The 16,738-nt window shown below is 38.8% G+C and overlaps 1 protein-coding gene across 1 annotated transcript in view; it reads right to left on the bottom strand.

Moving 5' to 3' along the window:
• The window catches only part of LOC113891016 (GTPase IMAP family member 7-like), a 36,473-nt gene extending 19,986 nt beyond the window's left edge, over positions 1-16,487 (bottom strand). The window contains exon 1 of the mRNA XM_027538625.1: positions 16,428-16,487. The gene's annotated coding sequence lies outside the window, so the exon portion shown is untranslated. The remainder of the gene's footprint in view (positions 1-16,427) is intronic.
• Between the last annotated feature and the right edge of the window lie 251 nt (positions 16,488-16,738).

Here is a 16,738-nt window from a genome sequence, read left to right as displayed (position 1 = left end):
GGAAAAACAACAAATAACACACAAGGGGATTCCCATAAGGATACAGTTGATTTTTCAATAGAAACTCCTCAGGCCAGGAGGGAATGGCAGGACATACTTAAAGTGATGAAAGAAAATAACCTACAGCCCAGATTACTGTACCCAGTGAGGATCTCATTCAAATATGAAGGAGAAATCAAAAGCTTTACAGACAAGCAAAAGCTTAGAGAATTCAGCACCACCAAACCAGCTCTCCACCAATTGCTAAAGGATCTTCTCCTCAATGGTGAAAAATTGAAAGCATTTCCCCTAACTGCAGGAACAAGACAAGGGCGCCCAATTTCACCACTACTATTCAACATAGTTTTGGAAGTTTTGGCCACAGCAATCAGAGCAGAAAAGGAAATAAAAGGAATCCAAATTGGAAAAGAAGAAGTAAAACTCTCACTGTTTGCAGATGACATGATCCTCTACATAGAAAATCCTAAAGATTACACCAGAAAACTACTAGAGCTAATCAATGAATGTAGTAAAGTTGCAAGATATAAAATCAACACACAGAAATCCCTTGCATTCCTATACACTAATAATGAGAAAATAGAGAAATTAAGGAAACAACTCCATTCACCATTGCAACATAAAGAATAAAATACTTAGGAATATATCTACCTAAAGAAACTAAAGACCTATATACAGAAAACTATAAAACACTGGTGAGAGAAATCAAAGAGGACACTAATAAATGGAGAAATATACCATGTTCATGGATCAGAAGAATCAGTATAGTGGAAATGAGTATACTACCCAAAGCAATTTATAGATTCAATGCAATCCCTATCAAGCTACCAAGGGTATTCTTCACAGAGCTAGAACAAATAATTTCACAATTTGTATGGAAATACAAAAAACCTTGAATAGCCAAAGCAATCTTGAGAAAGAAGAATGGAACTGGAGGAATCAACCTGCCTGACTTCCAGCCTTTACTACAAAGCCACAGTCATCAAGACAGTATGATACTGGCACAAAGACAGAAATATAGATCAATGGAACAAAATAGAGAGCCCAGAGATAAATCCACGCACCTATGGGCACCTTATCTTTGACAACGGAGGCAAGAATATACAATGGAGAAAAGACAATCTCTTTAACAAGTGGTGCTGGGGAAACTGGTCAACCACTTGTGAAAGAATGAAACTAGAACACTTTCTAACACCATACACAAAAAATAAACTCAAAATGGATTAAGGATCTAAATGTAAGACCAGAAACTATAAAACTCCTAGAGGAAAACATAGGCAAAACACTCTCTGACATAAATCACAGCAGGATCCTCTATGACCCCACTCCCAGAATATTGGAAATAAAATAAAAAATAAACCAATAGGACCTAATTAAACTTAAAAGCTTCTGCACAACAAAGGAAACTCTAAGCAAGGTGAAAAGACAGCCTTCAGAATGGGAGAAAATAATAGCAAATGAAGCAACTGACAAACAACTAATTTCAAAAATATACAAGCAACTCCTACAGCTCAATTCCAGAAAAATAAACGACCCAATCAAAAAATGGGCCAAGAACTAAACAGACATTTCTCCAAAGAAGACATACAGATGGCTAACAAACACATGAAAAGATGCTCAACTACACTCATTATCAGAGAAATGCAAATCAAAACCACAATGAGGTACCATTTCATGCCAGTCAGAATGGCTGCTATCCAAAAGTCTATAAGCAATAAATGCTGGAGAGGGTGTGGAGAAAAGGGAACCCTCTTACACTGTTTGTGGGAATGCAAACTAGTACAGCCACTATGGAGAACAGTGTGGAGATTCCTTAAAAAAAACTGGAAACAAAACTGCCTTATGACCCAGCCATCCCACTGCTGGGCATACACACTGAGGAAACCAGAATTGAAAGAGACACATGTACCACAATGTTCATCACAGCACTGTTTATAATAGCCAGGACATGGAAGCAACCTAAATGTCCATCAGCAGATCAATGGATAAGAAAGCAGTGGTACATATACACAATGGAGTATTACTCAGCCATTAAAAATAATACATTTGAATCAGTTCTAATGAGATGGATGAAACTGGAGCCAATTATACAGAGTGAAGTCAGCCAGAAAGAAAAACATCAATACAGTATACTAATGCATATATATGGAATTTAGAAAAATGGTAATGATAACCCTGTATGCGAGACAGCAAAAGAGACACAGATGTATGAAACAGTCTTTTGGACTCTGTGGGAGAGGGAAAGGGTGGGATGATTTTGGAGAATGGCATTGAAACGTGTATAATATCATATATGAAACGAATCGCCAGTCCAGGTTCGATGCAGGATACAGGATGCTTGGGGCTGGTGCACCAGGACGACCCAGAGGGATGGTATGGGGAGGGAGGTGGGAGGTGGGTTCAGGATGGGGAACACGTGTACACCCGTGGTAGATTCATGTTGATGTATGGCAAAATGAATACAATATTGTAAAGTAAAAGAAATAAATAAATAAATCAACAACAACAAAAAAAGAAATGCCAATGGCTTTACTGTCTGACTGTCTTGGTGCAGTGAGAGGTGCCTGGGTTTGTTGAGGTCCCAATCTTTGTTCTTTCTGCTTTTTCAGCCTTTGTGTCTACTTTCCCATCAGTTCTTTGCTCAGAACAATACTTGCCAACACAACCATGAGCAAACCTGGCAAATGGACTGTCTTGGTCAAACTGGAAGCACAGGTTCTAGAATATTTTGAGCAACACTGGTGGGGCCACTTGTCATCAACTCCAGAGGCAAGCAAAGAGCTCTCTGCCTACTTCTTCCTTCCTATCAGATTACACCTTTGAAATAGGCCCTGGCTGTTAAAACTCCATGAACTTGTCAGTATACCCAAGGTTCTCTAAATTAAAAAATAAACTCTGCCACAACAACAACAACAAAAAAGACACCATTGATGATGAGCTTGGCCTTCTAGCCAAACTCTTGTCAAAGCAAAAATTTGCTTGTTGCCACTTGTTATGTGGTTGTAAATTTCACTTTGGACCTGGTTCTTGATATGCAGTCTATTGAAACTTTCATACAGCCATATTAGTACTGTTTGGGTTTGGAAATCAAGGAGACTAAGGAAGGCAAGGGGTGTTAAAAACAGATATTTCCAAACCAGTGGCCTCTGCTTACACAGACTTTCCTTGGTACCCAAATACAGAGGAGCACAGTGTAAACGGCTACGTGTGCTGCCAGGTTACGTGTCAATGACTACACAATTGGATTCTACCGGCTTTGTTCTTCACAGACACAACCTGCCATCAAATACAGAAATATGGCCATAGTATTAGTAGAAATTTGGGGGCATAGTATTTCCAGCGAAATCAGTAATTTACAAAAAAGTTCTAAGTGAAGTACCCAGTGAGGAGCCAAGATTGGAAAGACTTTTAGAAATCCAGCGGTAAGAAACAAACAAGTACTGTTCTCAAGCTGTATGAGAAATCACCCCAGAATATGAAACCACAAGGGAGAAATATTACGCCATTATCATAAACAGCCCCTACAAAATAAAGGGCAAAGGAGGCCAAAATCTGCAAAACAGGAAGTGCATCATCAAGTATCTTCGCTCAGTCAACAGCAGGAGATCCTGAGACACAGGGGAAAATCAGGAACGTAGAGAAGACATTTTCAGTGCTTTCAGCACTCAAACAGCCTGAAATAACAGGCAGCAAACAGCTGGAGGAGGAAAAACAGAGAAAATTTAAAAAGAGACAGATCTTCTCCAGGAGCTAAAAGATTTAGAATTGAGTCTTTTAAATATTCATAGAAAACAAGTTGCATACCAGAAATCAGTACAAATATATCTTCTTGTTAAACCTGATTGAGTGTTCTGAATATTCTTTGGCCCACATTTGTTGTTCACCTGTTATTTATTTAATATTCTGAATACACAGGAAAGGTTCTAATGTTTGTTCAATTGATTTTTTTCCAATGTGGGGAAGATGAGGAGTAAGGTGTGTTGTTGTTTTTTCAACCAAAGCTTGTTGAACTAAAAGAGAGATATTACTATCTACTCAGGGACAGGATCTCATACATGAGTTAAAACATCTTAAAAAGATTTTGTAAATATCTGCTTATTTAGCTGTGTTGAATCTTAGCTGTGGCACGCAGGATCTTTGCTGTGGCTCATGGGCTTAACTGCCTCACTAAACATGGGATCTTTGTTCCCTGACCAAGGATCGAAACTGCATCCCCTGCATTGGAAGGAGGCTTCCTAACCACTGGACCACCAAGGAAGTCCCTTTATTTGTTTTTTTGTTTTTGTTTTTTTTTTTTGTTTTTTTTTTTTCTTTTTCTTTTTCTAAGAGAGGAGAGCAAAGAAAAGTGAGTGACCAAAAAGGGAGAGGAATCCTGTGTGCTGACTCTTGTACTCTGCAGAGTCTCTGGTAAATTGTCTAAAACTGAAAAAAGAAAGAAAAGGCTGAATATGAATAAATGTGTGTGAATGCTGGTTTTTAAAAAACAGTGAAAACTCTGCATTAGAGTCATAGGCTGAAATAGAAACAATGCTTAATTTCATAGGAATGAGGAAACAGAAAAAGCTGAGGAAGAAGTAAAAAGAACTCAGAAATTGTGGGAAGGACTTTGAACTCTTACATTTGTGGTAATTTCAGCCTGGATCAAATTTCACCAATTCATCAAGGAGTAGGGGATCTCAAGTGACATCTGAGTGACAAATCATAAATTAAAGGTCTTGGACATATTAAATATCAGGATATAATTCAAAATGGAGTCTTCTGTCACCAAGGATTTTACAATATACTTGGAGATACAGACAAGAAATATGCATAGCAAGCCTGATCTGGGTGTGCAATAAACGTGATAGAATCAAATAGAGGCACTTCAGTCAGTCTTGGATGAGTCAGAAAACTTTCCTTTAGAATATGAGATTTAAAGGACTTCCCTGGTGGTCCAGGAGTTAAGATTCCATGCCTCCATTGCAGGAAGCACGGGTTCAACCCCTGGCTGAGGAACTAAGATCTCATGTGACACATGGCAAGGACCAAAAAAAAAAGTGAGATTTAAAATGAATATTCCATGATGAACTGGGGTCGTAGTCATCCACAGCATGTGTGTGTATGTCTGGGAAGGTGGGGGGACTGGGAGAAGTGTGAGATCTGCTGTAGGAAGCAATGCAGGCAGAAGGGCAGGAGCCTCGGGTATGACTGCAGGACTAAGAATAGTGGAGATCTGAATGGATGCCCCACCATGAAGAACTTTGCTTAAAATACCAAGGAGTCTAGAATTTGTAAAACAGTTGAGAAGCATACAAGGATAATAAGTGAAAGGATATCATGACTCTGTTTCTTCCTAGTTTATAGAGTGTTTTTTTCATTAAATGGGTCTTGGATTTTGTCAAACTTATTTCTGTATCTATTGAGATGATCATGTGATTTTTGTCCTTCATTCTACTGATATGGTGGAACACATTGACTGACATTCATGTATTGAATCAATCTGGCTTTCCTGGGGTAAATCCAGGAATATACTTGCTCTTATAAGTTGCTGTACTCTATTAGTATTTTGTTGAGGGTTTTATGTCTATATTCATAAGGTTATTAGTCTGTAGTTTCCTTTTCTTGTAATATCTTTGTCTGGATAATACTGAGCTCATACAAAAGTTGTGAACTACTTTCTCCTCTCTTACTTTTTGTTTGAGAAGTATTAGTGTTCAGTCAGTTCAGTTCAGTCGCTCACTCATGTCTCTTTGCGACCCCATGGACTGCAGCATGCCAGGCCTCCCTGTCCATCACCAGCTCCCAAAGCTTGCTCGAACTCATGTCCATTGAGTCGGTGATGCCACACAACCGTCTCATCCTCTGTCATCCCCTTCTTCCACCATCAATCTTTCCCAGCATCAGGGTCTTTTCCAATGAGTCAGTTCTTTGCTTCAGGTGGCCAAAGTATTGGAGTTTCAGCTTCAGCATCAGTCCTTCCAATGAATATTAGGGTTGATTTTCTTTAGGACTGACTGGTTTGATCTCCTTGTTGTCCAAGGGACTCTCAAGAGTCTTCTCCAGCACCATAATTTGAAAGCATCAGTTCTTCAGTGCTCAGCCTTCTTTATGGCCCAACTCTCACATTCGTACCTGACTATTTGAAAAACCGTAGCTTTGACTATATGGACCTTTGTTGGAAAGTGATGTCTCTATTTTTTAATAGGCTGTCTAGGTTTGTCATAGCTTTCCTTCTAAGGAGCTAGTGTCTTTTAATTTCATGACTGCAGTCAATGCAGTGATTTTGGAGCCCAAGAAAAGAAAATCTGTCAGTGCTTCCACTTTTTCCCCTTGTATTTTCCAGGAAGTAATGGGACCTGATGCCATGATCTTAGTATTTTGAATGCTGAGTTTCAAACCAACTTTTTCACTCTCCTCTTTCACCCTCATCAAGAGGCTCTTTAGTTCCTCTTCACTTTCTGCCATAAGGGTGGTGTCATCTGCATGTCTGAGGTTATTGATATTTCTCCCAACAATCTTGATTCCAGCTTGTGATTCATCCAACCCAGCATTTCTCATGATGCACTCTGTGTGTAAGTTAAACAAAAAGGGTGACAATATTTAGCCTTGTACTTCTTTCCCAATTTTGAACCAGTCAGTTGTTCCATGTCCAGTTCTGTTGCTTCTTGAGCTGCATACAGGTTTCTCAGGAGACAGGTAAGGTGATCTAGTACTCCCATCTTTTTAAGAATTTTTGACACTTTTTTGTGACCCACACAGTCAAAGGGTCTTGTGGTTGAAGAGCCCCCCATGAAACAGCATCAGTCTCATATGGTTTCACAGGAGAATTCTGCTAAACCCTCAGCAATCAAAGAATCCCACTTTTAACTAAGTTATCCCAGAATATAAGGAAATAAGGGAAAACTTCAAATTCTAAAAAGTAAATGTAACTTTGAGCTGCAAAGCTGATAAAGTCTGTATAAAAAAAATCTAGTTATATATCTCATTAATGAATGTCAGTTCAAAAATCTTAATAAAATATTAACAGAATCTGACATTTTTAAAAGGGTTCAATCTTTACCAAGTGGGATTTATTCTAGAAAACTAGAGTGAGGGAGAAGTTTCAATAAGAGGAAAATCATTAATATAATCTACCAATAGTCATTCATGGTAAAAACATTCTACAAAATGTGAATTGACATGTACTCTCTTACCTATTTCTATACTCACCTACTTACTTAATGGGGAAATACTTTGTTACTAAAACTAAAACCATCTCCACCTCACTTTCCCATGGTATTTGAGAAATCTGTCAATGCAAAGAGAAGAAGAAGTAACTATAGGAATGAGAATAAAAAAAAAGAACAAAGAGGGAAGCCAGAATATAAATAATATGGAAAAGCCCCTTAGAGTTCTGGCACGCAAATAGAAAAATCAGTGGAAGAAAACAGAAAATCTAGAAAAATACTCATTTGCCTAGGAAAATTTAGTATATACTAAAGGCAATATCCTATATCAGTGGAGAGAAGATGGACATTGTAATTAAATAATCGTTTTAAAGCATATAAAAGTGGATTCATCCCTTGTGTCAACCAAAGAAATGTACCAAATGCATCAGATATTTGTTAAAACATTAAACTATGTACTTTTGGAAGAAAACAGACAAATTCTTTCAAAACCTGAGAGTGAGGAAAACTTTTTAACTTACTGAAAGCACAGATGGAATATGGAATCCAATTGACAAAGTTGACCTCAAATTTCTAGTTACAGGTCCAGAGCTTGGAAGTCACTACTCCATTCAAAGAATTAGTCAAAAGCTGAACAGACTGAAAAATCAACTCTTAAATCCTTAACAGATTCCTTTAAGGACACAGGGCAAAGTGCTGCCCCCTAGACTGGAGAACAGACAGGCAAATACAGGGAGTCATGGCTTAGTTGAACAGAGACTGACTCACCATGGACACTGTGCTGGGGCAGGAAAACCTAGGCTGTGATTGACCAATTGCTTGACAGTCAGGATGACCCATTCATAGAGTGACCCCACACTTTTGTGTGTTTTAATCCTGGAAGCCCCACTAGGTTCTGATAGTACATATCCAAAAAATCCCCTGGTGCTTCCTGCAGGGGAGGGGAAAAGAAACCAGTTTGATACAGGACAGGGTATCTTGTTCTTCTCAAAAGGCCTGCCTTCAGAGGAAAGCAGTTAACCAGGCTTTGACCTTCTGTGGTTTTATCAGAGCCTAACTCACCATTAACCACAGCACAGAGCTACCAGAACTTACACAGGACTGAGAGATAAACTCTTGGAGGGTACAAACAGAAACTTGTATGCACCAGGATGCAGGAGAAAGGAGCAGTGACCCCACAAGAGACTGACCAAGACTTGCCCAGGAGTGTCTAGGAGTCTCCAGCCAAGTCATGGGTCAGTGGTGGCCTGCTGCAGGGTTGGGGGCAGTGTACTACATGTGCATGCATAGGATCTTTTAAAGGAGGTCGCCATTATCTTCATTACCTCCACCATAGTTTGGCTCCAGGTAAATAGCAGGGAGGGAACACAGCTCCAACCATCAACAGAAAATTGGATTGAAGATTTACTGAGCATGTCCCTGCCTCAGAACAAGACCCAGTTCCCAACCCATAGTCAGTCTATCCCATCAGGAAGCTTCCATAAGCCTCTTATCCTCCTCCATCAGAGGGCAGACAGAATGAAAACTAACCAATCTGATCACATGGACCACAGCCTCATCTAATTCAATGAAACTACGAACCATGCCATGTAGGGCCACCCAAGATGGACTGGTCATGGTGGAGAGTTCTGACAAAATGTGGTCCACTGGAGAAGGGAATGGCAAACCACTTCAGTATTCTTGCCTTGAGAACCCCATGAACAGTATGAAAAGGCAAAAAGAAAGGACACTGAAAGATGACCTCCCAAGTTGGTAGGTTCCCAATATGCTATTGGAGATCAGTGGAGAAATAACTCCAGAAAGAATGAAGAGATGGAGCCAAAGCAAAAACAACACCCAGTTGTGGATGTTACTGGTGATATAAGCAAGGTCTGATGCTGTAAAGAGCAATATTCCATAGGAACATGGAATGTTATGTCCATGAATCAAGGCAAATTGGAAGTGGTCATACAGGTGATGGCAAGAGTGAACGTTGGCATTTTAGGAATCAGCGAAATAAAATGGACTGAAAGACAGTGAAAGTGAAGTCGCTCAGGAAACAATAGAATGGGAAAGACTAGAGATCACTTCAAGAAAATTAGAGGTGCCAAGGGAACATTTCATGCAAAAACGGGCTCAATAAAGGACATAAATGGTATGGACCTAACAGAAGTAGAAGATATTAAGAAGAGATGGTAAGAATACACAGAAGAACTGTACAAAAAAGGTCTTCATGACCCAGATACTCACGATGGTGTAGTCACTCACCTAGAGCCAGACATCCTGGAATGCAAAGTCAAGTGGGCCTTAGAAAACATCTCTACGAGCAAAGTTAGTGGAGTTGATGGAGTTCCAGTTGAGCTATTTCAAATCCTAAAAGATGATGCTGTGAAAGTGCTGCACTCAATATGCCAGCAAATTTGGAAAACTCAGCAGTGGCCACAGGACTGGAAAAAGTCAGTTTTCATTCCAAGGGTTCAGGATGGGGAACGCATGTATACCTGTGGCGGATTCATTTTGATATTTGGCAAAACTAATACAATTATGTAAAGTTTAAAAATAAAATTAAATTAAAAAAAAAAAGTCAGTTTTCATTCCAATCCCAAAGAAAGGCAGTGCCAAAGAATGTTCAAACTACCACACAATTGCACTCATCTCACACGCTAGTAAAGTAATGCTCAAAATTCTCCAAGCAGGCTTCAACAGCATGTGAACCATGAATTCCAGATGTTCAAGCTGGATTTAGAAAAAGCAGAGGAACCAGAGATCAAATTGCCAATATCCATTGTATCACAGATAAAGCAAGAGAGTTCCAGAAAAACATCTATTTCTGCTTGATTGACTATTCCAAAGCCTTTGACTGTGTGGATCACACCAAACTGTGGAAAATTCTGAAAAAGATGGGAATACCAGACCACCAGACCTGCCTCTTGAGATATCTGTATGCAGGTCAGGAAGCAGCAGTTAGAACTGGACATGAAGTAACAGACTCTTTCCAAACTGGGAAAGGAGTATGTCAGGGCTGTATATTGTCACTCTGCTCATTTAACTTCTATGCAGAATACATTATGAGAAATGCTGGGCTGGATGGAACACAGGCTGGAATCAAGGTTTCTGGGAGAAATATCAATAACCTCAGGTATGGAGATGATACTACCCTATGGTAGAAAGCAAAGAAGAACTAAAGAGCCTCTTGATGAAAGTGAAAGAGGAGAGTGAAAAAGTTGACTTAAAACTCAACATTCAGAAAACAAAGATCATGGCATCTGGTCCCATCACTTCATGGGAAATAGATGGGGAAACAGTGGAAACAGTGAAAGACTTTATTTTTGGGGGCTCCAAAATTACTGCAGATGGTGATTACAGTCATGAAATTAAAAGACACTAGCTCCTTGGAAGAAAAGTTATGACCAACCTAGACAGCATATTAAAAAGCAGAAACATTACTTTGCCAAAAATGTTCTGTCTAGTCAAGGCTATGGTTTTTCCAGTAGTCATGTTTGGATGTGAGAGCTGAACCATAATGAAGGCTGAGCAGCAAAGAATTGATGCTTTTGAACTGTGGTGTTGGAGAAGACTCTTGGGAGTCCCTTGGACTGCAAGAAGATCCAACCAGTCCTTCCTAAAAGAAACCAGTCCTGATTATTCATTGGAAGGACTGATGTTGAAGCTGAAACTCCAATATGTTGGCCACCTGATTCAAAGAGCTGACTCATTTGTAAAGACCCTGATGCTGGGAAAGATTGAAGGTGGGACGGAAGGGGATGACAGAGAATGAGATGGTTGGATGGCATCACCGACTCAATGGACATGAGTTTGCATAATCTCCGGGAGTTGGTGATGGACAGGGAAGCCTGGCGTGCTGCAGTCCATGGGTTCTCAAAGAGTCGGACACCACTGAGTGACTGAACTGAACTCACTTGGAGGAAAAAAAGTATACAACTACAGTCAGCTCTAAGCCGCTCACATAGGAAAAGGGAAATATCCACTTCCAGTCTACTTGAACTCTCCTGTCCCACCTGGGGTGGGGGAGAAAAACACTTGTGAAGCTCACAGTCCAGAGGCAAAGGCTCACTAGAACAGAAATGTGCTCGTAGTACAATAGACTATGTCCCCTCCCCAACCCTGTCACCACGTTACTAAAGTCTTTACAGCAGCAGTTCTGTTTACCCAGTACATCAGGTCCAGCTGATGAGAAAAATGAACAGACATAATAAAGAGCAAATAATAATAATAATAATTTGAGAAGACAGAGCAAGCATTAGGACCAGACATGACAGGCATCGACTGAACAAAAATGCACAACCTACAAGTTAAGAAAAATGTTGTATTTGAGGAATTACTGAGGACTATAGCTTGGGAGACACTCTCTCAGATGACTCTGAGGAACTGTTCCAAAGAAGTAGTGGAGGAGACAGGATATATAGGAGTCTTTTTGAAAACAAAACAAAAGAAAAGAAAATGCATGGTCAAACATCAGAAGATCACTTCTCATCACAAAAAAACCAGACACTCAAGTTAATGATTGTAGAGCTTTTGTATAAATGGGAAGATGTAAGAGTCTGGGCTCATTGAAACCACTCCTTTGATATGCATGTTAGCTATCTAGGGCCAGTATCCTCTTTTTTTCCATTCTAAATTCCCCTCAGGGCACACTATCAGAGGCTGCAATGCTGATGACCTGATGGTGGGCAACATTCATTGCTTATTGAGATGGCAGGCAAGCTTTCTTTGTCCACAGAGGGATCTTGGAATGATTAGACCAGGAATTTAAAACAACTAAGATGAATATTCTAGGGCTCTAATGTAAGAACAGATGGGCCATATAGGCAGAGACAAGAAATCCTAAGAAAAAAAACAAAAATAAATGCTTTCAATTAAAAGTAATATAACAGGAAAGAAGAACATACCTTTGATGTTCTAGTTAGACCAGTCCAGATTATAGTCTTCAGGACCAGTTACTGCTGAAAAAACCAAGCCAAAATGACTGGTTGGAGAAATGAGTGATTCATAGTCTGAGGCAGGAAATACATAAAGTGACCTGGGGTCATCTTATTCAACTTATATTTGCATCTTGATGCAAACAAACTAAACTGTAAACAAATCATGAGATAATCCATGAAATCTAATGAAAGGATAGTTGACAATATAAAAAATTTATACTACCTTTTAATTTGTAGTTATATTTTTCAAACTTTTTGTTTTAAATATGCATCCTAAAATATTTATAGGTAAAATGATACAATGTCTATTATCTGCCTCAAAATAACCCAGGATTAGGATGGAAAGTATGTTGAATACACATGAAACATGAATGGTCAGGAGTTGATAACTGTCAAAGCTTGATGATGGATATATGGAGGTTTTTATACTATTCCTTTGTAAATGTCTGAAATGTTCTTCAGTAAGAGATTTAACATGTATGTATGCCTTTGTAACTACTATTAATATATATTATATTCCAGACACTCCTATATGCATTTTTTACAGGAATATTTATTCCTTATAAATACTCTAGAATGAAGGTACTATTATTCTGATGTTATAAGCAAGGAAACTGTGGTTCAAATACTGAGAAACATGCCCAAGGTCATCATATTGGGCCAAACAGTGATGCAATTCAAAGTACGTCTGACTACCATGCTCATTCTTAACCACTACACACTACAGCCTCTCCTAGGTTCCTTCTCAGCTCCATCCATTCTGTAGTTTATACCAGCTCAAAGGTAGATGAGAGGAAAATAGTTCACTCTTTTTCCCAAATGGTGAATGAGTAGCAAGCCTGCAATTAGGGAAGGCAAGGAGGATGCTTTCAGACTTCATGGATCTTATTTAGTCTCTGTCCAATATCGGGAAGCCAAACATGGGAGACATAGTCGGGGACAAAAATCATTAAAAAAGTTTCTCCAGTGGTTTTAAGATGTCAAGCACCCCCAGCTGAAGGAAAGGCTATAAAATGAAAAAACCCAGTGCTTCAGGAAAGAAGTGACTTATGCCGTGAGCCCAGATCCACCACTTCTAGAAAATTCCTTCAGCTACCCAAGGTTCAGTTCCCTTTTCAATGAAAAGGGACAATAAAACCAATCTTGCAGGCGTGTCATGAGGCTTTTGTAGAATGATTTCTACAAAGATCTCTAGGGAATGGCAGCCACTCAATAAGCAGGCAGTGCTGCTAAATGCATTGAAATATTGATATAAGAAAACTGTGGACTGAAACCTAACAGCAATAGATTAGAACACATTGTAGTTTAACGATCCAGCTGCAGTTACAGGTTATATTCTTTCTTCAGAGTAGCTCATCTGCTCCCTATAGCCACCCCTCCTTCACCCCATACCTTGCGCCTTGAGGGATACAGGGTTTCTTGTGAAGTGTTGGGTGAATCAAAACAGGAAGTCAGTAGGGAAGGTTCTAATCCTCTCTTGTCAACCTCTACGAGCCTTGGAGAGTCAGTTGTTCTCTGGAATTTGGTTATTTTTCAGTGTAAAGGGAGTTAGAATAGGTTTAATGGAATGTTGTTTAAATTGTCTTCCAGTTCTGAAGGGTCTGCTGTGGGGTCACTAACGTGTCTTAAAGGAAAACCACAGGTTTCTAGGTAACGTTATCACAACAGACACTGGCTAGAAAGTTCACTGTTAAGACAAGGTCAGCCCCTCCTAACAAAAGAGTAAGTGTACAGTACATTACCCATCCCACAGCCTCTGCCAACCACCATTCCACTCACTGATTCTGTGACTTTGCCTAATTTGTATATAAGTGGATTCATACAGTATTTGTATTTCTGTGACTGGTTTATTCAACTAAAGAATAATGTTCTCACATTTCATCCATATTGTCTCATAATGGCATGATTTCCTTCTTTTTTAAGGCTGAATAATATTCCACTGCCTGTCAATACCACACTTTAATCCACTCATCTGTCAATGGACATTCAGGTTGTTTCCACCTCTTGGCTAGTATTGGCTACGTCTTGGCTAGTATTGCAAGCTGCCACTTGGAACAGTGCTGCAATGAACATGGAAGTGCTAATATTTCTTCAAGATCCAGTTTTCAATTTTTTTGGATAAATGCCCAGGAGTGGAATTGTTGTATCATATAGTACTTCTAACTTTAAGTTTTTGAGGCACCTCCAGACTGTTTTGTGGTTAGATCTCATCTTAAGTAGTCTTACCATAATAAAATAAAATTTAAAAATTTGAAAACTATGATGGTTTATGTAGTGGTTATAGGAATGACTATAAAACCATAGGCCTGTGAGACAAACAGATCACAATACTACGTAATATTGGGTTGGCAAAGAAGTTTGTTTGGGTTTTTCTGTAAGTATGGAAATCCTCCAATGAACTTTTTGGCTAATAGAAAACAGAAAGTTATCATGATGAAAAAAAAAAAAAAAATCCCAATGCATCAACTGGGCAAACACCACTCAAAATATGAAAAAGGAAGAAGTTAAGCAAAATTTGTGTGTACACCTACACACATGTACACATGCATCTCTCTCCACATACATGTATATGATACATAAAATGGAACCAAATTACAGAGGCCATAACCAAAAGTAGAGAACACTTTTGTAAGTGTTTTAGACTATGAAACATTATAATAAGAACACAAACTCAAAAACACAAAGTTCCAAGAGGAGATGGTAGAACAAAGAAAGAGAAGAAACTACAAACTTGAAGAAACAAAGTGAAGACAAAAGGTATTATCATTACAGGATCCATCAAAGAGTTAGAAGCAAAGTGGTCAGAAAACATATAAGTCAAAAATAGATGTCTTATTAATAGGAAAAGCTTAATAAGAAACACAACAGATACAAATCTGAAAGGCTAGAAGATACAACAGTTAGAGAAAAACTAAAACATGAGTAGAACCGACCATAAATTCTACTTAAAAAGGACTGGTGTTGCTAGAGTAAACAAATCAATAAATACAACTGAGGAAGCATAATCTAATAACTTCTCTGAAATGGGAAAAATATCCCAAACTAAAATCTAACTCTCTAGAAAAAAAGAGCACATTTCATTCCTGGGAAACTTGATACAGAATATTCAATATTGAATTTTCATCTGATATAACATATCACATTCCAAGCACAAAGAAGAAATTCTTAAGTTATCCAAGAAAAATGCAAATGAGGAACTGTGAAAGGGGGTCAGGCTAGCTTCACAATTTTCTATAATCAACATAGAAACAGTAGCACTGGTGGTTTCACAATAGAATGTTAATATTCTACACCTGAAAAAAGTAAAAATAATACATAGCAAAAAGTGGGAGGTTGGAGAGAGGAGATGGAAAAATATCTGCAGCTTTTTCTTTGTATAACGTCTAAACAGAAACCACTTAGTGTTTTGCATAAATTCTTAATCCTTGAAACTTCTTTCTGGAATAAATAAATCATCAACTTACCAAGGACCAAGGTCTGGCTCTGAATATAAATGTGTGTGTGGTACAAACTAAGGATGAGCTATAGCTTGCCCTGTTCCTTTTGAGTTACATTTGCTTCCAGAATATGCATGTGAAACTGGACATATTTTCAAGAAAAAGAAGTTGATTATCACTTAGTATAAATCATTTATTAGAGTTGCATTTATTACTCTTAAACAGGAGTTGGCAAATTTGAAGAGGGCCAGCAGTTAGACTTTTGCAGTCACAGCCTCTCAGCCCTGGTTGGAACACAAAAGCAACCCCAGATCACAGTAAACTCGTAAATGGATTAGATAACTGTGTTACACTGAAACAGGTGGCAGGCTGTATATGACCCATGGAAGGTAGGTAGTTTGTGCACTCTTGCTCCAGAGGAGAATCTTGTGTGTATTGTGCCATCAAAAAAATTTTTTTTAAGTGTTAAATGTTCTAAAAACACAAACTTTTGTCTACCTTTTGTGATAAATGTTCATCACTAAAATAGGGGCACATTGTTGAAATAACATAGAGACAAGTTTGTGACTAGAATAAAAATTATATATAGTCCCACCCCTAAATTAGAGGCTATTTTACATGAAAATCTTTCCTTCTTTTTGTGTGTCTTGTTTTTCTAGTGGTAACATATTAATGATTTTATATCTTGACTCTTATACATAACATTATATCATAGAGAATATTGAGAACAACTAAAACTCTTATAAGCATGAAAAAGGCCTGTCCTATTAAATATGAGATGTATGGCATCACATGAATAAATCCCTCAGCTTCCCCTCCTACAACCTTTCCACTCCCATGTGGGCGGCCCTGTCTATTCCTCTTCCCTCTGCCCCTTCCCGTAGCCCTCTCATAAGCTCCATTGGCCTTGTCTTGGCCAGTCTCACCTTCTCTGGCAGAACTGGTGAGATCTCAGCTCCTCTCCAGGAAAGCTACCTGATCTGGTATTTGCTTTATTTGAAGAAAATTGTGTTTTCTACTCCTGCAGTCTCTGACCACAGGAAGGTGAGGCTGGGTGGAGTGAAGACTACATTTTGTGGTTAAATAGAAACAGAAAGCATTTCCCAGTAATTTGCTTGGTGCTTCAGTGTTGCTCTCTGAAACCTTTACCCCCATGCACCTGCTGAACCACTAAGATTCCAAAATCTTAGCCATTGCTTTGGATTATAGCCCTGGCTCCAGAAAGCCCTGTGAAATG

The sequence above is a fragment of the Bos indicus x Bos taurus genome, chromosome 4 (genome assembly GCF_003369695.1).
Source record: "Bos indicus x Bos taurus breed Angus x Brahman F1 hybrid chromosome 4, Bos_hybrid_MaternalHap_v2.0, whole genome shotgun sequence".
Classification (NCBI taxonomy): domain Eukaryota; kingdom Metazoa; phylum Chordata; class Mammalia; order Artiodactyla; family Bovidae; genus Bos; species Bos indicus x Bos taurus.
Note: the sequence above shows the minus strand (reverse complement) of the source record. Positions and strands in the feature narration are given on the sequence as shown.